Source organism: Miniopterus natalensis, chromosome 9, assembly GCF_054644295.1.
Source record: "Miniopterus natalensis isolate mMinNat1 chromosome 9, mMinNat1.hap1, whole genome shotgun sequence".
Taxonomy (NCBI): domain Eukaryota; kingdom Metazoa; phylum Chordata; class Mammalia; order Chiroptera; family Miniopteridae; genus Miniopterus; species Miniopterus natalensis.
The window spans coordinates 28,989,183-29,013,628 of NC_142089.1; the positions used below are offsets into that span (position 1 = coordinate 28,989,183).

General features: G+C 37.7%; 1 protein-coding gene across 1 annotated transcript in view; it reads right to left on the reverse strand.

Annotated features, from left to right (window-relative positions):
- Window positions 1–24,446, reverse strand: part of AGBL4 (AGBL carboxypeptidase 4) — a 692,884-nt gene that overhangs the window by 568,412 nt on the left and 100,026 nt on the right. The gene's annotated exons all lie outside the window — the stretch shown is intronic.

Consider the following 24,446-nt stretch of genomic DNA (forward strand, 5'->3'; position numbering starts at 1 on the left):
TTTTAATATCTCAATTTTTGTGATGTTACAGGGTTAGAAATTCAAGAGTTATCAGCTTTGGTTTTATTGGTTCTGAGAGAGGAGTACAAAATGTGACTGAGAGCTGAGAAGGACCTCATAATGTGACAATTATGATTTATGAACTTAAAGATGTGATAGATGGTCTGCTGGGGGATTTGGGAATGTGTTTCATGTCAAGAATACCTGGGACATAATCTATAGGTATCATGATTCCCAAGACAATTTGGAGGTTTATGGCAACAACATTATTTGTAATGGAGCTATTCTGAGAAATCCAGTAAAATGACTGGAGTATAGAGAGATCATCTATTCCAATCCTGCCATTTGATTGGTAAGAATATAGGAAAAGTTAGATGACTTTAGTTAGTCACATACTGAGTTCATGGCAGAGCTGCAATTGGGGGGATTAAAAAAGGAAACTAATATTCTTTGAGCATTTATTATATGTCAGGTTGTGTTAATGTATTATCTCAATTAATGCCAAATACACTGGAGTTAGGTTCAGTAGCTGTAAGTTTGAGAAAAAATCCCAACCCTGCACACGTGTGTGAAGGCTGACCCCGGCTGCCAGTAATTATGAATTATTCCCAATGGGTTCCTATAATTTCTATACTAAGTGGCTTTGGGAAGGTCACTCTTCCTCTTTGAGCCTGTCTCCACATCTGCAAAACTTTCAGAATAAAAGCTGCCTCACCTACTTGATGAGGCTGCCGTGAGGCTCATATGAAATAAGGGATTCTGAAGTGCTATAGGATATGTCCTTTCCCCACGTCATCTATATCAGCAAATGTGACCACCATTTCTGTATTCCCAGTGCCTTACCCACAGGGAGTGCTCAGGACGTTTTCTCGAATGAGTGAAGGCGCCCGTTATTATTCCAGGCTGTCAGGAGGCGGAAGAAAGGCATCCAGCAGCCTCATCTAGATAATATTAGGATTCCTGGGAAGGACTTAACTAGAAACTAAAGAGAACTGAGCCTACATATAAAATAGGTGGTCTGGTAATAAATCACGCATTTGCATAAGCTATGAATCATTCTGCATAATTAGAACAAATAATTTTCCTATAAATCAAGGCCCCGACAGCTGTGAAGGTCTGATGTTTATCCCCCTCAAACCATCTAATTATAGTGAGAAGGTAACAAATGATTCGTCTTTGAAGGAGAAAAAGTCGAAGGAGGAGATTTTGAGGGACAAGCACCACTAAATCAAAAAGTTTAGATGAAGGCAAAAAGGACATGAGATGATTCCCAATGACTCACCTCTGCTTCAGAACAGTATTCTAGGGCTTGGCAAGGCATTTGGTGGAGTAGCATTTTGAGCCTGAGGATGGAATTTTCATATCAATCTCAGATTAATATGTCATTGACATTTCTGGGTAAGTAGTGGATTCCCAATGTTCTGGCTATTTTCCTGTGTGATAACATTCTAAAAATTCCTCACTTGTTTGGCCTCCATTAACTCCAATTCAGTACTCACCCTCCCCAGTCAATCATCTTGAGAATAATTTCTTTTAATTTGGGTTCTCCAAAAATAAGCCATTAGGACCCACAGGAGGTAGAGAGAAAAAGACTCCTAGCCTAGGAATAGGGAAATCTGGGCTCTGGGTAGCAGAGGACTCAAGGCTTGCAGGGGTCTCAGTTTCATCCAGTCCTATATTGATTTCAGAGAAAAGGAAGAAGCTTGGAGAGTGGACTTCCTCCAAATTCTCAAAACATAAATGCAGAAGTGAAACTTGACCAGGACTAGTACCAACCCCATGCTCTTTCAACTATCCCACACTGTCCTCCATTACACCACTTGAATATTAGTTTCTTCTTCCATCAAATGAGATGAAGTGTTGGAGGGCTTCTTGATCCATAACTCTGTATTTCTGGATAGCTACAGAACAAATAACTCTTTTACTTTAACATTGCCTCGATACTAGTAGTAATTCATCAACACTGCTACATCTATAAAAGCTTAAATGTCCTAATCCCAATTTTCCCTTCACTAAAATGGGGATAATAATAACTTTGTTACTGAACTGTCATAATGGTTAAGTGATATAACGGAAGTGAAAGTGCTTTTAGCCAAAAAAGAAACCACCAGGATCAGAGAGGAAGAGCAACACAAATATTTCCTTTCCTCCAGTCTCATCCTTTCTCCTTTGTTAAAGTGTGTGAAGGAGCATCTCTTTCACTGACTCTGACTGAACTCACAAGTAAAGCAACAGAAGAGGGAATAAAATCCATGGGATCAGAAAGTAACCTCATCACTTTTGTCTCCTGTCGAGTTTTGTTAACCAGCTTCCAAGGGAAAATCGACAAAGGCAGTGAGTGGGCCTCTCTCTAAAAAGGCCCTTCCATCTGGTGCAGCACCGAAACCATCAGCCCTGTAATTAAAATGCAATTGCTATCCCCTGCCGTAATCCCAGGATGGCCATTCCATCTGCATGAGATATAGGGGGGAAAGCACCATTTTTTGCACTTTTCTGGCTCCATTAAGTTTATTCTCTATTAATTAATCTAACTACACCAGGGGCTCCTTCTTACTCTGCAAACCAGAGTGGCACAAACCACACATGGGATATCTGAAAACGGCATGAATTTTTAAAAGTCAGTGCCCATCCCCATTACAGAAAGGCTTAATTACTTCTGACTAAATCTGTAATTAAAATATATCACTGGAGCAGATTCACCTGTGTGTGTAGGTGTTGGCGTGCACTCCCTGTGACGGGCAGAGATGAATCACCTAGGGACAGCGTGCAAAGACTGAAATTGTGCTGGGGGGCAAGATAATTCTCAGGGAGGATTTGAAAAGGTAAGTTGGAAAATACATAGGAGACATTCTGTTAACTCATAAATTAGAAAGAAAAATGATTATCATGTCTAACAGCAAATCACGACAGTGGAGGTATTTGCTGCGGTGTAAGAAGCTAAGGTAGGAGGTGATAGGGAACGGGTTAAATTGTGAAGGCTGCCAAAGGTAGAATGAAAAACTATTACGAAGGCAAGCCAAGGCTGTAGTTTGTGAGCCATATACAAAAAGCAAGCTAGAAACGGGAAGGTGGGAAAAGAACTGAAAACCAAGATAGGCAGATTCAGGAACAGAGCTATGAACAGTATGTGCGCCTAGGTCTCTGTTTTAAATGTTGTCTAGAATGTGTTATGGGGTTAGACATGAAGGATTAAATGACATATCTCAGAGTGAAGCAGTATAAGAAAAGAAAGTATTGAATTATAAGAAAACAGGGGTCCAATACTGGTTTTGCTACATATAATTTATCTGATCTTGGATAAATCACCTCCCCTTTAGAACTGTTCTTTTATCTGTAAAATAGGGGCAATAATACTTATCTCCAGTACTGAACCACTGTGTACAGCTATAACAGCACCAGTCACATAAACTTTTAAGATAAGCAGTGCCCCCTGGAGTTGCAAAATGCAGAATTAATGTTAAATCTAAATACAGACTGAAAAGAGAAAGTTTTGCAGTGAAAATATATGTATAAATGCATTATATTTTTAGTTTCTATTACAATAAGATATATGCTTTTTGTGAGTTTCTTCATATTTGTTTTTTAATTTTTTTAAAAATATGTCTTCATTAATTTCAGAGACGAAGGAATAGAGAGAGATAAGCACGCACCCTACTAGGGTTCAAGTCCAAAACCCTGGCATGTGCCCTGATCAGGAATCAAACCTTGAACTCCTGGATCATAGGTTGATGCACAACCACTGAGCCATGCTGGCCAGGCAATTTCTTCATATTCATATTTAAAGTTAAGGTATTGGACGTGATAATTTTTTTAAATATGTTTTTATTGATTTCAGAGAGAGGAAGGGAGAGGGAGAGGGAGAGAGATAGAAACACCAATGATGAGAGAGAGTCATTGATCAGCTGCCTCCTGCACACCCCCCACTGGGGATCAAGCCCACAACCTGAGCATGTGCCCCGACTGGGAATCGAACCTTGATCTTCTGGATCATAGGTGGATGCTCAACCGCTGACCCATGCTGGCTGGGCAATTTCTTCATATTTAAAGTTAAGGTATTAGACTCAGTAATTTTTTAAAGTACTTTTTAATTCCAATATTGAATATTGTTATGACTCCTTTGGATTTCATCCATTCACACATTCAACTAAAATTCAACTAGGCCCTAGGCCAAGTGCTGAAAATTAAAAAAAACAAAAAACAATTGAGATATGTTTCTTCCCCCTAAGAGCTCACAGTTGAGTAGACTTTATACTATACAATGTCCTTCTAGGTAAGAAAATTGGTGCTTTTCAATTATATTTTCCTAGGCCTTGCCTGAATTACAGCATTGCAAAATATTAAGCTAATAAGAATAAGAAATTATAAAATTTAAATTACATTTAAAATTAGGCAAACTCTTACCTTTAGACAAACAGAATTATTCTGAAAGTCTTTAGACTGTTTTAATAGGGAGTACTGGACTAGGATTCAGATAGACTGGGCTATAGTTCCAGCTTTACTGCTAGTCACTATGAGAAATTAGTCAAGTCACACAGCTTCCTACTGATCAAACAGGAGACTGGGCTAACCTAGATGATCTTTGAGCTTAAAGCTTTGGGGACCTACATTTTAGCTAGTTCATTATCAAATTCGTTTCAGTAATTTCACTATAGAACACATGCACACATATTTTAGTAATATACACTTATACTAAAAATAAGCAAACTCTAGCATCTCATAAAGCGCTACTAAGCATTACAAATAACTGATGATTCTTGCTAAGCCAAATAAATGTTGTAAAAATAAAATTCACAGAAAGATTAAATTATCATTAGAGTACTTTCGAAATCCTTTGCCATAATTTTCCTTTAAATTGCTTCTGAGACACTGAACTCACTGATTTGAGTTTTTTCTATGTGTTTTCACCTCCGTTCACTTCCTTCTTACCAAACAGTTCACACGCATTTTCTCTTTCAATTTCATTTTTAATAAAGCAGATTGGAAGAACCACAGGGTCCATCTAGGGGAGGAGTAGGAAACAGGACTGGATGTAGAATTCCAACTATGACACTTCCTAGCTGTGCATCCTTGGGCAAAAGAGTTAACTACCTCTAGCTTCAGTCCCTATCTATAAAATGGGAATAATAACAATTACTCTATAGTGTAACTTAAAAAGTTGAGGAATATACATGGAATGTGTAGTAAACTTTTTTACATAGTAGGTATTCTATAACGTTATTTTTCTCCAACTACACCCCACTTATGACATCCCCTATAGATAAAAAGGGTTTCTGGAAAAGAGCATTTATTTAAGCTGAAAATTATGTACTAGATATGTGAGTATTAGAATAAATCTATATCAAACATGCACTATAGATAGAAATAATATATAAGATTACACTAACTCCATGCACTCATCAAAGAAACTAACTTGAGAATTTCTGGCAAGTCACGCCTTGCCAAACACTCATGTGAAACAATGAGGATATTCAGTATCTGAAAGAGACAAGAGGAACTAATTTACTATCTATCCCTTGAGGTCTCTGACCTCTAAAAAATATAAAAAATAAGTATTTTCATTTTATTAGAAGTGTCTAATACCATTAGAAGTGTTATGACTAAGCAGGTTATGCCTTCAGCATTTATATACAGCTAGAGTAAAAAATGTTCACTTTTGAGAAATATTGTATTCGTAAAATGCTAGTTTAAAAATATACAAACATGAATTTAAACAAAGCCTCTTATTTAAGCAATATACATAATAATCCCTCCTAGAATGTAGGACTAGAAAAACACTTATTTCTCAATCAATAGATCTACCTCTTTTTCTCAAACAAAGGGAACAAAGAAAAATCATTGTTACTTCTGCATTCATATCCAGGAAACTCAGAGCTATAGCTAGTTTTTAAATGCAATAGCTATCTCATGGTTAAATGATTTTTGTCCCTATGAGCACCCCCAAAACCCCATCTGTATTGTCTCCATTCCAAATCTTTCAAAGGGTTTCTTTATTTTCAGTCTTGCTTCTCTTCAAGAACTCAGGAACCTTAAAATTTGAACTTCTGCTTCCAGGAAGAAGGAGTACAAATATGTTTCCCTAATTCTCCTGTTAAGTACAACTAAAAATTCTGGACATAATACATAAAACAAACATAAAAACACTCAAGTGGGGAGAAAGCCAGAAGACTACCTAGTGAACTCCAGACTCAAAGAATGACATTGTGGTAAGTTTCATGAGTTTTCTTTTTGCTCCATAGATGCCAGGATGGTTGCTGGAGAAGCTAAAAGCCCTGAAATGTCAACAGATACAAACAAATTTTTTTTTTAATTGTTCTCTTTGGACAAATGACTAGAAAACAGGAGGCCTGACCATACAGAAAACTTTTAGAAATGCTCTACTATAGCTAAACACCCAGAAAAAAAATATGGCCCCACCCCACCTTGCCATCAAAGGTCAAGTGAGGAACCTAGATTTCTACCTTCTCAGGCTGTTACAGGTGCCCAACCCCACTGCCAGGGTGGTGTCACGGAAGGCTGAGTAGAGGATGAGATTTTCATCCCTGCTGGGTAGTAATGACTTCCCCACCCACCCACTGCTCTTTCAGTAGAGAGAGTGTGGGGTGCCTGGACTTTTACTCTGGCAAAATGAGCTGCCCCTCCTCCTCCGAGCTGCTGTGGTGTCAGAGTAGTTTTATGGAGAATTATGACTTTCGTCACAGTCCAGAACCCCTACCCAAAAGTGACAAGGGCCTCTTTCTTCTGCTGCAGCTGTCAGCAGAGGCCAAGTGGTGAACATGGACTTCTAATTCCATCTGGCAGTAAGAAGGTGTCAAAATCCTCATTCTCCTCTCAGAATATTGTCTGAGAAAGCCAGCCAAAATAGATGATTTAAATATGATCCAGAGTCTCATAGCATAATACCCAAAGTTTCCAAGTTTCAACAGAAAATCACTCATCATACCAAGAACCAGGCAAACTTCAAGCGGGATTTTAAAGAGCAATAGATCCCAAAATGGAGATGATAGACATTTAGAATTACCTGACAAAGATTTTAAAGCAGCCTTCATAAAAATGCTTCAACAAGCAGTTATAAACATGCTTGAAACAAATAAAAAATAGAGAGTATCAGCAAGGAAAGAAAACATCTCAGAAAAGAGAAGATATAAAGAAGAATTTTAAAATACAGTAACTGAAATAAAAAACTTAATGAATGAACTAAATATCAGGATGGAGCGGACAGAGGGGAAAAATATCAGTGAGCTACAAGATACAACAGTAGACATTATTCAATCTTAACAACAGAGAGAAACATACTAGAGGGGGGAAAGCAAACACAGCTTTAGGGACCTATGGGACTATAACAAAATATCTAATATTTTTGTCATCAGAGCCCCAGAAGGAGAGAAGAAATACAGCAGGGCTGAAAGAGTACTAGAAGAAATAATGGCTGAAAAATACTTCAATTTAACAACAGACATAAACCTACAGGTTCAAAAATCTGAACAAACTCCAAATAGGATAAACTCAGAAATTAATACCAAGAGACATTATAATAAAACTTCTGAAAACTAAGACAAAGAAAAATCTTGAAAACAGTGACAAACAACACTTTGTCTACACGGGAAAAACAACACCAATGATAGTACTATTCTCTTAGAATGATTTCAAAATACAGGCAGGGCAAGGACCATAATTCCCATGTTATTGATGAACATATTGAGGCTCAGGGGAAAAGTGAGGAATATATTACATACACAGCTAGTAAATGGCAGAACTAGGATTTGAACACGTGTGTCACATCGAACACTGTCTACCGCAGTGTACAGCCATATCTATTTGAAAAGCGGGCAAAATATCCTGTTCTTTCTCCCCAGTGTTCTTTTCCTGCTATAGGGCTAGACTCAAAGGGAGTAAAGAAATGCGCTGGGTTCTGACAGAACAGCACTGCAATTTCTCTTGCTGGGAGCCAAATGGAAGGCTTCAGGAACTGGGTCAGAGCCCTTCTTGAATTCTTGTGCTGGAAGGAAGCAACTTATATTTTAGAAGTATACAACAATATAAGGATAATTTTTTAAATGTCCAAATAGCTACAAGTTTGAGAGATGCCATCTCAGAATACCTAAATTTAAATCCTGGTCCAGCTGTCTACCCTTGCTTTATGCTTTCCTTAAAACTTACCTACCTCCAGAAGTAGTGTGGCATTTGAATGGACCATGGCATACATGTCCTTTCACAGTCTGCCTATAGCTTACTTTTCCTAACGCATCTCCTATCACTTTTTCCCCTTGGTCCTAGGTATTCAAAAATCTTGCCAAACCTGACCACTAGAAAATTTCTGAACTTAATTTTCATGCCTCCATGTTTTTGCTCATGCTAATCTCTCTGTGACAAAGGGGGAACCCACCATCTACCTGTCTCCTCCCTAAACTTCCCTTCTCTATAGAAAACTCCTATCCATCCTTCATGATCCTTGCCAAAAAACAAGTCTCTGTGAAGTCTTTCCCAGCTTCATCCGAGGACAGAAAACCTACATTATCTCACTTTAATCACTGTATCATGGAAGATGAGAATTAAAATATCCACTATTAGATGAGAAAATAGAAACTCAAAAAGATTAAGTGATATCCTTCTCTCACAACCCTAATAAGTAGAGGAGAAGAGATTTAAATAAGGTATAGCATGTGCACCTGATAGAAAGCAGAAATAATGGGTAGAAGCTACAGCAAGATAACTGTCAGTTTAATATAGGAAAGAACTTACCAACTATCAGATCAATCCAACAATGAAATGGACTGACTCACTCTACAAAAAGTGAGTTCCCTATCACTAGAGGTGTCTAAAAAGAGGCTGGACAGCCACTGGACCAGGTCAGTTTAGAGGAAACTTTGTTACCCTAAATTTTCTTCTGGCTTTGAGATTCAATATCAACATTCAAGTGACAAAAACAAACAAAACCTGTTAAGAAAACATTCTGGTTTTCTCAGAGAAACTTGATTACTCCTTAAATCAGAAGTATGTGAGCCAAACATTCTTTACAGCTTTTCTTAGAACTTAACCTTCCTTGAGAGAAGAGTTCTACAGAAAAAGGCCAGATCCAGAAGTTTGATTTTTTTCACACTATTTTCCACCAACCCAAATAAAAGTTTAAAGAGCAAATTCTAAGAAAATTGTATGAATTTTTTATGCTGTCTTGGAGAGCTTTTTTAAGCTCATTAAACAATGATTCATACCTATACTATCTTCTCTTTGTTTTAGTATATTTAGAATTGTTGACCTTCAATATTTAATACTCTCCACTTCATATATAATTCAGATAGAATTTAATACAACTCGTATGTGAGTTAAGCACTTGTCGTTCTGCTTTGTCTACTTGGAATATCTTGGTCAAGTGAGCTCAGTGGGATGGGCTTGTTTAGGCAAGTTTGTAACGAACTGGTCAAAGGGATATGAAAGCAGTAAGCCAATGCTTACCTGCAGAGACCTCCCAATGATAATGATGAAATGCTGCCCAAATTGAGCCTAGAACTTGGTGAAAGGGCTTTCTTATCTCTTTCTGCTTGAGTCAAGGCAAACTGGTAGGAAAATTAGATGTGGCCTAGGAGCACAATGGAAATTATGGCAAAGCATAAAGACAGTCAGGACCAGAGGAGATCAAGCATCCGACAGGTTAGGTTAGTGCAGCGCTGAAGACAGTCACTGAAGCAAAAGGCCAGGAATTGATGCAGGTTAGAAAAAAGAATTTGAGGCAGGTGAGGCTTCACATTTCATAATGAGGACCATGAGCTAAGTAATAATGAATGGATGCCTCAATACTAAACATTCCGGGAAGGGGCATAGTGGTAAGTTTTGTGCAGGTTAGGACTGACCAAGGTTTCTAATATAAGACTGTGTAGAGTTGTCCTATCTCCTTGGACAAACTTTCTTAAACTTTGCTGGCTTCTTATACTTTGCCAAATCTTTAAATGCTGGCATTCTTGTGGCTCTTTCTTAGGCCCCCTTTTCAACCAGAATACCCTTACTAGGCAATATCATTCATGGCTTAAACACTGATGGTTCCCAATTCTGTATCTAATTTCTTATCTTAATTCTGAATCTTAAATTCCTGTCCCATATAGTAAACCCTACTAAACAGTTCTACTTGATGTCTTGCAGGTACTTCAAATTCTACATGTCCAAACTGAAATCATAATCTTCAACCTTATGTCTCCACTGTTCCTATTCTCAGGGCACCACAACATACACAGTTGTACAAGCCAAAAACTTGGCCGACATTTTCCATGACTTTTAACTCACTCTCTACATCTAATTCATCACCAAGTTCTGTTGATTCTACCTCCTATATATCTTGCAAGTACTTCCACTTTCCCCATTCCCTTTATGCCAGTCTTAACGATCATCATCTCTCAAATGAACAAATGAACCTCTTAGCTCATTTTTAATGATTAAATCTTGACCCCCTCACATTCTTTCCTCACACCAGTCAAAATGATGCTTCTCAAATGAAATTCTGAACAAGTTGCTCCTCTGCAAAAACTTTTAAAATGTTATTTTAGGAAATTTTCTTTTTAATTATTTACCCTCAGGATAAAGCTCAAACTTCTTAACATAACTTACAAGGCCTTTTGTGCTATGGATTCTGCATACCTCTTTACCCTCATTAAGCACCACTCTCCTCCCCACTTCTCACCACTCCTTCCCACTTATATCCCAACCATAGAAGACAGCAAGGCTAGGACAAGGGTAAAGCAAATGAGATGCCAAGGGCACAACATTTAACGAGACAGTCTCAGGTGTGGACCCTATATGTGCACAACCCTAAATGTAAATGCCTCCTTAAGAGTGAGGTGACTAGGGTACAAAATTTAAGAAAGCACAGCTTTGCAAAGGTAAGATTTTTTTTATCCCAATTTAAGAGATGAGAAAACTGAGATGCAAAGTATTTAATTTAAATTGCTCAAGGTCAGTTGTCTGGCCACTGTGCTGTGCATCTGAAACTAGAGCAGGATGGTATTGAATATAAACTGTGGTTGAAAATTTTTTTTAAAAGACCATAAATAAATAAATTACCCAAGGTCATATAGCTAAGAAGTAGAGGATCTGAACTCCAAAATCCTTTGCTCTTTATACTATACCATATTGCCTCCAACTTTTTTTATTTTTAAGAAATAAATTAATAATAAAATATGAACTAGGGGACAAAACTACAGTTACTCACACTTATTAGAAATGACTCATTAAGCCTGGCTGGGTGTGGCTCAGCAGTTGAGCGTCGACCTAGGATCTAGGCGATCGGGGTTCGATTTCCGGTCAGGGCACATGCCTGGGTCACGGGCTGCAGCCGATCAATGACTCTCTCGTCATTGATGTTTCTATCTCTCTCTCTCCTTTCCTCTCTCTGAAATCAACAAAAAAGATATATTTTTTTTAAAAAAGAAAAAAAAAGAAATGACTCATTAACATCAGATTAACTATGGTGGGATAAGAAGGCTTTATTTCATTTTTAAGCACCAGAAAATTTTTAGTTTACTCCATTCCTTTACAAATTATTCCATCTCTCTGTGGGAATGCTGAGATTGTCAGAAGCTCCTTGCTTTCTTCCCAGGAAAATGTATTTGCACTCATTTAAAAATAAATTAGTGACTACATATGATACCTCTTGTAGGTTAGCACAGATTACATTAACATTAGCTTGTCAATTTTCTCAAAGGATTTGTCAATCATGCCTGTTATAAAATCAGAATACACCAACTCCTGGCTCTGTTTTCATCATACCATAAAATTTGGTATATCAAAATACATTCTCTTTATTCAAATCTGAGAGAAGAATTTTATGAAAACATCCCTTTCATTTGATTAGCAATTGGAGGGACTGCTATTAGAACTGCTCTAGACTGGTGGTTGCTTTGGAGGGAATATATGGACTGAGTATCCTCTCTTCTCACACTGCTCCCATTAGTCAGACCCCAGAGTTTTGATATTTAACCTGAAATCAGATAGCAAATTAGAGTGTTCATGTGCTCTTTCTCAAGTATGTGCCAAACTCACACTCAACTACCTTTACAGAAATAGAAGCTCTTCACCTATTTTTCAGAAGAAATCGAAGATGTCACCATGTCTTCCTCTTTTAAAACAGTAATACTCAACAGATTAATAAGTCCACCTCTTGTTAGAAGCAGTAGCCACCATAAACCTGGTTTAAACATACCCAGCACTCTGACATCATGCCACAAAGAATCTGGAAAAGCCAACTATTGGGGGGAAAGCCCACCCAGTTTATGAATCCCAGCCTATCAAACTCCCTCAGCCAGACACTCCGTGTTCCTTGTAAGATCTTGTGGGCCTTGGTGCTCCTCATCCAATTTTCAAAGTTTTCTGGCTGCCCCCCTCAGATTCGTGACCTGTTCAGACCTCTCCCTCTGGCTCATTGCTCCCAACTACCTAGTATACTCTTCGTTAAGCATTCTCTGGTTTCAGCATTACCTTCACTTTTAGATGAAGAGAAATCTTGCCAGCTCCATCTCGGAACAAAAATGCCTGTGTGAATAAGCATTTCTTCATGTGCTATAAACATGTTTCTGAAATCTGAGGGAAAGAATACATTTCTCCTACATACAATGAGAGGTGAAACATACACCCCTAGAAGGCACCCCTTCTAGTATCATCTTTGTCGGGTTTTGTTACCCAACTTTTACCAGTCCCATTAAATGAGCTGAGTTTGTTTTTATTTTCATTTTAACTTACTTCACATGTCAGAGAACATAATGGCCAACAACTCCAAAATTTTAGACCTTGGAGGTTTTACCTCATTTCCTTAGTTCCTACCTGAGAAATTCTGGGAGGTGACTAATTTGTTTTGCTTGAATCAACCAATGGCGGTTCAGGCAGATTCTTGCCAAACCACATGGCTGAAGCAGGATAGGGAGCATTTCTAAGGAAGCAAGCAAGCATCCTGGGGAGACAGTACTATAGCTGTACACTACATGTATCTTCCAAGTTCATTCTAACATGATATAGCTAAAAAGAAAACATAAGCACGAATAGCTGACTAAAGGAATGAGAAAAGAATTTGAAGTTAAGCTTAACTACCTACTACTTGTGTAATTTTGGAGCAATCATTTCACTTCTCTGAGCCTCACTCTCCTCAGCTATAAGGAAGAGAAAATACATACCTCAGAGGCAGGTAGAGTTGAATGAACTTGCCTGTGGGCTTCTTGAGTAGAAATGCCATGTCTGTATTCCCAGCACTTCACACAAGCACAGGAGAAGTTCAGTGACAGTTGAATGAATGACTGCTGGAATGTACAACTCACCCAACCCTGTGCCTACTATAGTCCCAGTTACATAATCAGTGCTTAGTTTTCATTAGGTCCACACTCCCAAAGAAGCACACAGTAACATTAGTTTTATCTGCTTTAAAAATGCCTCCTGTCTCATGTTTTTAGGCTTTCTCTGAAGATAAAACCACCCTAGTTGTAACCAAAGCTCTAAAAATATGTCTCCTTTCTAGCTCACCCACACTAAATTACCTAATAGTGTAAAGGGAAATGCAAGAAAAAGGGAGTTCTACACTGACCATCTTCTTCCCTTCCACCTCACAAAGGTGGAAAAAAGGCATTAAGAACATACGTTACTAGAAAATCTGTACTGGCTTTGAAATGTCATATTTGACCTTAGTTCTGGACACATATCAAGTTTCAGTAATTTATCTTTTCCAGAAGGAATTATCATAATTCAAAACCAGGAGAGTGTGAGTATATGCAAAGGGCTAACAGAAGCCAATGTTTAATGAAACACTGGTGAAACCTTCCCAGAAAAGGCTGGCTTAAGCAAGTTAATTGAATCTCTCATGAAAGCAGATCTGCTACAACAGCAGCTGCCATTTATTGAGCAACTTCTAAGTGGCAGAACCAGGATTAAAATCCAGATCCGCCTGATGCCAAAGCTCATGCTCTTTCCAATATGCAATATTGCTTTCTAATCAAAACAGCTCTGAAATCTACTAAAGGACTTTCCTGTGATTGTTTCTGTGTTCATTTTACCACATGCAGGTTTAGTCACTATATTGATAGGGCTGTCAGACTTCAAGATCCCATCACTGTATAGGAGGCTCTATGTGAATATATTCTAAAAGCTTCTCAAGCAAAGCAGGTAGAGCTGTTAAATCAGCCCTACAACCATCATGAGATTCACCCAGCTGTCCTTCTCTATTCCACTGCTGATTAGTTATGAATGAACTGTGCAACTCCACAGCAAAAGTCCAATGCCACAGAAGCTTAGAAAAGCAGATTAATATTTATTGAGCACTTAGTATTTGTCAGGCTTTATACTAAGCACTGTACATATATTTAATGCTCACCACAATTTTCTGAAGTAGTTATTATTATCATTTTATGGACATAACCAAGGCTCAGAGAGATGAGCACATAACTTCTAAGTATGAAAGGAATGATTGAAAAACCAGTTTATTATGCCTGTTGAATCCCAGATTGCCCCTTTCAGGGGAAGAGTTGAATGTTAATAAGGAAGGGGAAAGTGGGGAAGATCATTAATGAAGATAGATCCTAGAGGCAGGTAGGAAATTATAATAAGGAAAGACAGAGTTCCTGAGAAGTTACATTAGTCACTGGCATTAACAGGTGTGATCAAGAAGCTTTAAAATAAAGAGAGAGAAAAAAAGAGAGAGAGAGGGAGAGAGAGAGAAGGAGGGAGGAAGGCCCAAGCAAAGGGGTTTGTATATGGAGAGGTAACAACATTCTGTGGTTTGAAACAGGGTGGTAACAACATTCCCTGATGGCAGCAAGGATCAGAGGGAGAGACTGGGAAGGCAAAGATAAGACTTTGGTAAACACGATCACCAGTCTAGTCCTGCTCCCCTTCCTCCAGAGCTTACTCAGTCCTAAGCTTAGTTCTTATAGGACAGTTTAAGGTATATTTTAACTAGGGTGTTCATTTCCTTATTACCCTCACCCAAATCCTAGCAAAATAAATTCTGCAGAATCCCACAGTGAAATCCAAGTTTAAACTCCCAGTGCTAAGAGACACAATAGAGTATATGAGCTATGGCTTTTGACTCTGTCAGTCTATTCCTGGCTTTATCATTAACATGGTGAATACCCTTGCTTTGAGATTTTTAGTACAATTTTAATATACTTTAATTGTCATTTTTGTGGTATGAATTGTCCTATTAAAATATAATTTTCAAGGAGTTAAATTTATTTACTTAATTAGAGGTCTATTCTCTCCTCAATATACACATTCTCAGAAGTCAACCCACATCTGCAAGTGGAGGGTGGTGGTAGTAATATATCCCTTAGCATAATAACATCTAATTACAGAATTGCATTAGTGTGCTCAGAACCTGTAATCACATAAGATTTTATCTACCACCAAGAAATTCTGTGCTGATTTCTCAATGCTAAAGGCCTTAAAGCACAGATGTCAAGACAGACCATGGCTGGCTCTGACCCATGTGTAGGTTCTCTGATTTCAGAAGAAAAAACAGCTTTGGAGATATTGATGTAGTAAAATATAAAGATTTCCAGAAATAACAATAATTATAACAATAGTAATAATTATGACAATAATGTACAATGATACAGTATCATCATAGGGTTTAATTGGTTTTCAAATGCTTTTCCTGTAAAAGTATTCCTTTGATCCTCACAATGATAAAAGTAGAGCAGGAATTATTGGTCCTTCTTTATGAATAAAGAAATCACGGCTCACCCAGTCAGTGTGGCTCAGTGTTGAGCATCAACCTATGACCCAGGAGATAGAGGTTCGATTCCCAGTCAGGGCACATGCCCCGGTTTCGGGCTCAGTCCCCAGCAGGGGACATGCAGAAGGCAGCTGATCAACGACTCTCATCATTGATGTTTCTATCTCTCTCCCCCTCTCCCTTTCTCTCTCTGAAATCAATAAAAAACAAAAAACAAAAACCATATTTAAAAAAAAGAAAAAAAGAAATTAGGCTCTAAAATGTTCACATTTGGGGTAGTATCTAGAAATGTTCACAAGGAACATAGGCAAATCTGAGAAGAGTACTTTTCCTGGTATTTCCTATGAGAAAAATGGTGGGGCCTTGGGAAGCCATTGAAACTCTCTAACCTCAATTTCTCCATCTGTAAAATGGAGAAATATGGATATAGGAGAAAATAGGACATTAGATTTCACTGCAAGACAGAACTAGTATGGCTAAAACAGGGTCTGGGCCTCCTAAAGGCACTTGTACACAGGACAAAGATTGCCACCAGGCCCAGACTCAAGAGACTGAAAGGTCTGTTCCACTGAGACCCCTTAAAATGCATCAGAGAAGAAGGAAGCATGGTGGAACACAAAATATAGGCATCAACATCAAACCAAAGCCAGTCCTGAGAGATTCCCAGCTCTGTTATTTAGCAGTCATTTGACATTGGGTCTTTTTGATCCTCTGTCTCCTTATCTGAAAACGCAGGATAATAATGTATCTCTGCTAGGGATATGATGAAGAAAAAAAATAAGTTAGTGTATGTGTGACATTTATTACAAGGGTTGGCAAACTTTTTCTGTAAAGGGCCAGATAGAGGCAAAAATCAAATATATTATGTAGGTACTGAGCATAACAAGAAAGAAAAATTTCCACAAAAATTTTATGGGCAAAATATAAAATATGATAATAAACTGAGGTGCTTTTTTGTAATGCAGGTTTAATAATGAATAGAATCAAATTTGGGGGAGATAATAACACTTCACTGAATTGTGGTTCAAAGCTGGTGTTGACTATCATTAAATCAATTACAAATATCCATCTGTAAAAATCATTTTTATTCATACAAAAACAAGTAAGCTGGATTTGACCTGGGGTCACAGGTGCCAGCTTCTGTCCTGTTCCAGTCATGCCCTCCAGTGAGCCACGCCTCCCACACTCAGGCCCGTTTAGGCTCTTCCTCTGAACCTAGACTGGCTCTGTGACAGGCTTTCAATCAAAAGAGTGTAGCAGAAGTGTGATGCTGTACCAGCCCCAACCCTAATTCTTAAGAAGGCCCGGCAGCTTTCACTTTTGCAATCTTTGATGCCTTAAGCCACTATGTAAAAAGTCCAGCTACCCTGCTAGAGAGATCACGTGGATAGACATATTAAAAGAGAAAGATCCTAAGACAACAAGGAAGCGAGAGAGAGGGCCATTCCTTTAGCATCCCAGCTGAGCTTTTCTCAGCCATTAGCCAGGACCAACTACCAAACATGAGTGAACCACCTTAGATGTTCCAGCCCAAGCTGAATCTGAGGCCTGACCAAAGCTGCAGGAGAGACCCCAGATAAGACCAGAACTGCCCAGCTGAACCTAGTCAATTGAAAGTCATAAGAAATAACACCATTATTTTTTTATTTCAATATACTTGGTATACAACATTATATTAGTTTCAGGTGTACAATACCGTGATTCAACATTTATATACCTTACAATGTGATCACCACATTAAGTGTAGTACTCATCGGCCACTGTGCAAACTTTTTACAATATTATTGACTATATTCCTCTGCACCTTATTTAGCCATCCCTCCAATGCCCTCTCCTCTGGCAACCACTTGTTTGATCTCTTTTTCTATGATTCTTTTTGTTTGTTTTGTTTGTTCATTTGTTTTGTTTCTTCTAGATTTCACAGATAAGTGAAACCACACGGTATTTGTCTTTCTCTGACTTATTTCACTTAGCGTAATACCCTCTAGGTCCATAGGTCCATCCATGTTATCACAAATGACAAAATTTCATTCTTTTTTATTCCTGAGTAATACTCCACTATATATATATGTGTGTGTGTGTGTGTATATATATATACACACACACACACATATATATATACACACACACATATATATATATGATCATATTTGTCCATTCATCTATCAATGGACACTTAGGTTGCTTCCATACCTTGGATATTGTAAATAATGCTGCAATGAACTTGGGGGTGCATATATCTTTTTGAATTGGTATTTTTGTTTTCTTCAGATAAATGCCCAGAAGTAGAATTGCTGGGACATGTAGTAGATCTATTTTTACATTTCTGAAGAATCTCTATATTGTTTTCCATAGTGGCTGTATCAATTTTTAGTCCCACTAACAATCCCAAGAGTTCCCTTTTCTCCACATCCTTGACAACGCGTTTTTCTGTTGACTTTTTGATAATAGCCATTCTGACTGGCATGAGGTGGTCTCACTGTGGTCTTGATGTGCATTTCCCTAGTGATTAGTGTCACTGAGCACCTTGTCATATGTCTGCTGGCCACCTGTATGTCTTCTTTGGAGAAATGTCTCTTCATGTCCTCATCCATTTTTTAATTGGATTGTTTATTTTTTATTAAGTTGCATGAGTTCCTTATATATTTCGGATATCAACCCCTTAATGGATATATCATTTGTGAATATATTCTCTCACTCAGTAGGTTGTCTTTTTGTTTTGTTAATGGTTGTTTTAACCTAGTAAATTCTGGAGTGGTTTGTTACATAGCAACAGATAACTGAAGTACATACAGTGCCCGGCAAATAGTAAGTTTCCGTTCTACACACACTTGTTCCTCTTTTTCATCAGTGTTACTCAGACTCTAAGAAAATCATTTCACTACTTAACATGGATAAGAGGCACCCACACCAAACCTCTCATGTTACCTGAGTTACAGGCCACACCACAGATTCAGCTCATAGAACAACCAAGTAATACTTCCCAAATATCCATGTGCTGCCCCTGCATTTCTCAGCCCTCCATGCAGTTTGGTTGGGGTCACGGATTAATTTTGACCAATGGATTTTAAGCAAAAATTACCTGTGTTATATTCAAGCTTAATAAGCTAAGAGCAAATGTGCCTCTTCTCCTGCCACAGGACACACTGAAGCCACATATTGGAGGGATGGCATCATAGGGGGGCCTGAGTCCCCAGATGGATTTGAACCCCCACTCACTGTCATACCAACACATTTTTGGCTTTGTACCTAGATTCTTCTGCTTTGCACTACCATTTAAACTATTTATCAAGCTTTAATCTAGACTTCTGTGGGAAGCTGCTGTGGTTTTTGTTGTTTTGTTCTGTTTTTACTTTTTAATAAAATATAAAACAAGAAATTCACTTATAATATATATAGCAATTATGTTTTCACAAAATGAGCACACCCACGTAACCAGCATGCAGATTAAGAAAAAGAATATTACCAGCATTCAAGAACCGCTGTCCATTTTCTGCTCTCTCCCAATAATTTCTCCAAGTATGACTACTATCCTACCTCTAACACCAGAAATTAGTTTTGCCTATTTGGGAACTTTATAAAAATGGAATCATACAACATGTATTTTATCTTGTCTGGCTTCTTTCAATCAACATTATGTTTGTGAAATTCATTCATATTGTTGGATGTGATTAAAGTTGTAATTCCCTAAAATGAATCAGTATTAAAGGAATCTCTTAGGTAAGGACAGGGTGTGTTATCTCTCAGAGAAAGGAAACAATTTTGGAAAAAGAAAAGAGGAAAGAAATAGCATTACATGTGAAGGGACTTACAAGCATTGCTGTTAGATAAACTTTGAGGTTAGGACCTAGGAGATAATGTGAGAAAGGAAAGGAAAAAATCAGGAACAAATATTGAAGACTCTATTAAACTAAGGAGCTTGTTTTATTACATAAGGTAGGAAATAGGGAGGAGCCATTGAAAAAGAAAAAGCAGGAAAGGATATGTGATTAGGTTTGCATATTATAAAAATTCTGAAAAGGGAATGGGGAAAGTGCTGTGTCTAGCATTTTCTTATTACACCGTTAGGGGTATTTCAAAGAATAATTTGTTAAGTAATCCAATTTGGATTTTCAAAGCAGAGATGAAAAAAAATTTTATTATCTTTAGAAATGTTCAAATGACTCTCAATTTGCTAGGCATAAATGCCAAGTAGACAGGCATTCGTATCAGTGATGCAGATTTCTTTTCTGAATGACTTTATAAAGCTCAAGCTTCTTTCATATCATAAAAACGATAATCGAAACATAAATTTTAATACAATAGGCCATATTTCAGTGGATTCCATTTATATCACCCCTGCACAAGGCATTATTTATGATGGCACATGTATACCTAATCTTGATGTTGTGAAGGTGACCCAAGCATGCTGGGTAAGGATGGGAGCTGAGCCAGTGAAAGCATTTACACATCACCTCAAGTGTGTATTACAAGCTCAGGTTCGCATGAAGGACAATTTGGGCTGTGAAGAAACTAAATCAAGGGTGATGAGAGTATTAACCTAACATATCTATTACCAAGGCCCAAATCCAATTCTCAAAGAGGGGGAAATAATAGGAATTCTAAAACTTTTTGGAGGTTGAGGCAAAAATAAAAGTAAAAAAAGAACATCACCCAGGTTGAAATGGGTGTCCCTTCTGGTAAGAGTAGCATGGTCACACATATGATATTGAAAAGCTGGATTTTCAGTTGACACTCTGGCTTTTGCTTAAAGGATTAAAATTTCAGTGACAGGAGAACCAGAGTCAAGAGCATGAAGGCAAAGCAAAGTAAGAGTCATTCATTAATCTATTCAATAAACATTGATAAAGCTCCTCTTATAAGCCAGGCACTGTGCTTGAAGCTTTCATAATTTGTCTCATTTAATAGGAAAAAGTCTTACTACTCCTATTTTGTAGATAATAAAACTAAGGCAAGTAGAGCTTAAGACTTGGTAGAAAGCCCAGATTTAGTTTTTCCTTAAGCACTAAGTATTCCTTTACCAAAAAAAAATTTTTAATGGAGAATCAAATGTATTAGAAGTATTCAACATAACAATTTAATCATTTTTGGCAGCATTTAAATTATAAACATATATGAACTATTTTAAAAGGCAAATATACCATGAAAACTTCTGCTACCTTTCTTACCAACCTAAATGTTGAATCAGACTTAATTATTTTACTATTTCCCTGTTACAAACTCTGTTCCTTTCCCAGTGATTTACCTATTTTACTGTTGTACACTGGGTCTCATATTATTTGTTTATCCAAACAAATATTTGCTTGGTAACTATCACATGCTAAACTCAGTGCTATGTACAGGAGTACAATGGGGCATCCTTTTGCTCTCAAGAGACTCACAGTTTGCCAGGGAAGCCAAACAACTGAACAGATAATTAGCACACAAAGTGATAAGTGCTATGATATAAGGATATTCAAGGGTAGCCTAGTCAAGTAACACGCATTAATCTGAAGGCCAATACATTTGAAAAACAACAAGGCCTTCCTAACTATAAATATTCTGCGATCCAACACACTTTTGAAACAGGCTTGCATCATCCAGCCAGTCTTTCTATGAGTATCTTCTCCTCATGTCCTGACTTCATGATCCCAAACCTTCCTTCACTCACTCAACCAATATTTAATGACCAACTAGGCACTGAGGTTACAAAGCTGAATAAAAGAGATGTTCTCTGCTCTCATGAGATTGCAATCTGACCAAAAAAATCCATTGTAGTCTTTCAAAAGTTGCTAAATTGTATTAGTCAATATCATTAAACAACTTGATTCTGTACACCTTTGCTGTGTGACTGTGAACAAGTCATTTCACCTCACTAGTCCTTGGTTTCTTCATCTATGACGTGAAAATAATATTTGTCTAATTCATTGCATAGCACTGTTTTCAAGATCATGTGACATAATGAATGCAAAAGCACCATGAAAACTATAAAGGGAAAATATAATAAATTTTTCATCTTCATGATTAAGTGGAGTCTCTGATTTAATTAAAAGCATAAATAACAATATACTTAAAAATAAATGTAATTGTATTACTTTCTGGTAAGCCAATAAATGACCACTTAGTAAAGATCATTTGGAAACTCTCTTAAAGGCATAGATATAACGTATTCATATTAATTTGTGCAAGTAGATGCTTCTGAACTGTTCTAGAGCAGTCAGATCTCTAAAGGGCTATAAATAACCTCTCTTGCAAAGAGGTTTATACCATTATTTGTTTTACAAAGATAAGTTTTCAGAGAATATGCAAACACTAACCCAATTTTTTTCAGTTTGAATACTAACAGAAACTATATTAATGAGTTTACACCATTTTGATTTTGGAGGGTGACAGTGATATGCCAGAGAAGAAAGAAAACAGTTCTCTGAATTAGATCAAAATAGGACCTCAGAATAAGGGCTACCCTGGTGGCAGAGAGAATGAGTAGCTTAGAGTGGAAGATCTGAGAGGGCCAAGGGAATCTTTTCTTCTAGTAACGCAACCTCTTCTCTCCCTCTTCCATGCAGCAAAAATGATAAATAGGCCTTAAGTAGCCTCCAGTTTGGGCACCGAAAATCAGGAGCCCACAGGAAAGGAGCATGGAGCCCAGCTTTCCTCTACTTTACCTAGATCTTAATATTAAAAGGGAAAGAAGCCCTCCCTGGTCCCAGGAGGGAAGCCAGACAGAAATCAGGAGTACAAGCTTTACAAAAAGTAAGTGCATGCCCTTGGCCCAGTGTCCCCAGGAAGGACTCCACAGAAATCGAGTGTGGCTGAGTAAGATGGCTACCTAGAGAATAGCAGGCTCCTGGCCTTCAGGATTAGCAACTGCTCAATATCTATTATGTGAAGAAATGGACTTTTGCTGCAAAGCAAGGCCTTGCTTTCACAGTAAAGGAAGATAACTTTAATCAAATAACACTATGTTACTGAAAACTCTATGTTAAACCATTTAAAAGATATAAAGAGAACAAACTACAAAATTTAAAGGGTCTGGCCTATTTTACTGCTGTTGTCCTTGATCTTACATTTGCACTTTGTGTATCTTGGGATGCTCACTTCAGAGATATTTCACATGAATAAAAACAGAAACTTTTTAACTGTGACCAGAACAAGGCATTAAAAGTTGTATAACATAACCCTAGCACACTGCTGATGGGAATGCAGACTGGTGAAGCCACTATAGAAAACAGTATGGAGTTTCCTCAAAAAATTAAAAGTGGAACTTCCATTTGACCCAGTGATACCACTTCTGGGAATATATCCTAAGAATCTGGAAACACCAATCAGAAAGAAGATATGCCTCCCTGTGTTCATAGCAGCATTACTTACAATAGCTAAGATCTGAAAACAGCCCAAGTGCCATCAGTAGATGAGTGGATAAAAAAGCTGTGGGACATTTACACCATGGAATACTATGTGGCTGTAAAAAAGAAGGATCTCATACCCTTTGAACAGCATGGATGGACCTGAAGACCATTAAGCTTAGTGAAATAAGCCAGTCAGAGAAAGAAAAATATCACATGATCTCACTCATATGTGGAATCTAATGAAAAATAAACTGATGAACAAAATAGGACCAGATGCATGGAACAGACTGACAGATCTCAGTGAGGGCTGGGGGAACAGGAAGAGATTAACCAAAGAACTTGTAAGCATATATGCATAGCCCAGGGACACAGACAACAGTGTGGTGAAGGCCTGGGGTGGGGTGGGGGCCGGGTGGAGGGGTAAGTGGTAGAAAACAGGGGACATCTATAATAATGTCAACAATGAAAAATAACTTTTTAAAAAGTTGTATAATATAAATCACCTTTGCTTAAGAAGAGACAGCAGAAAAGGAGCATCTAGTCATTTATGTTTACTGACCTTTGGGAATCTCCTCTTTTAGGACAGTCAAACACAAAAATAGACATATGGGTACCAAAGATGTCAGTTTCCAGTGGCTTTTGATCATCTATGAAGCATCAAATTTAAATGCATCATTAAAAAATGCCTCATCCCTAGTGACAAATCAACATCTAGTAAGACAGTCAAATGAGTGTTCAGCAGAGGATGACAAAGAGTTCGGAACATACAAAATGACAGAGTTCTGTCCATGAACATCAATTACAATAGGGCAGCAGTTATTCTGTCCAGAAGAGAAATATTTATTCTCCGTGTCTGACACTGTACATGATATCTAATTGACCAGACATAGCATTTACAGTGCAATCCTGCAGTGACTTCTTAAAGGTTAAAGCAATAATGGAAATACATTTTCTAAAACTAAGTCAGGCAGCAGCCAGATATATTGAGAAAACAAATGTACTTTAATTTGTCATGATTTGAGAAGAAAGCAAATATTAGATTAATGATATTATACTTGGAAATTATTTATCCTTTCTTTCATTTAAATAACATTGGTTGAGCAACAGCTATGTGCCAACCCTGTGCTAAAAATAAAAAATACATAAATAAAACCTGTCTCTGACTACCAGAAGCTTTTAAGGTAGACATATTCTATGCAACTAACTATAACTGTCTTTTCAGTCCTCAGAAAAAAAAGAATCCAAGTACTAAAGGAAAACACTGTTCTTTCTCTCCATGGTCATTTCTCAAGGGCCCTGGCCCTACCACGTGGCAGGTACTAGAGACCTGCACCCTGTCACTTAGTCCCACCCAGACATCAAGCCCATGAGCACAAAGCATGTACATGAAGAGCCCTATTCATACCAGAAAGTAGGATATG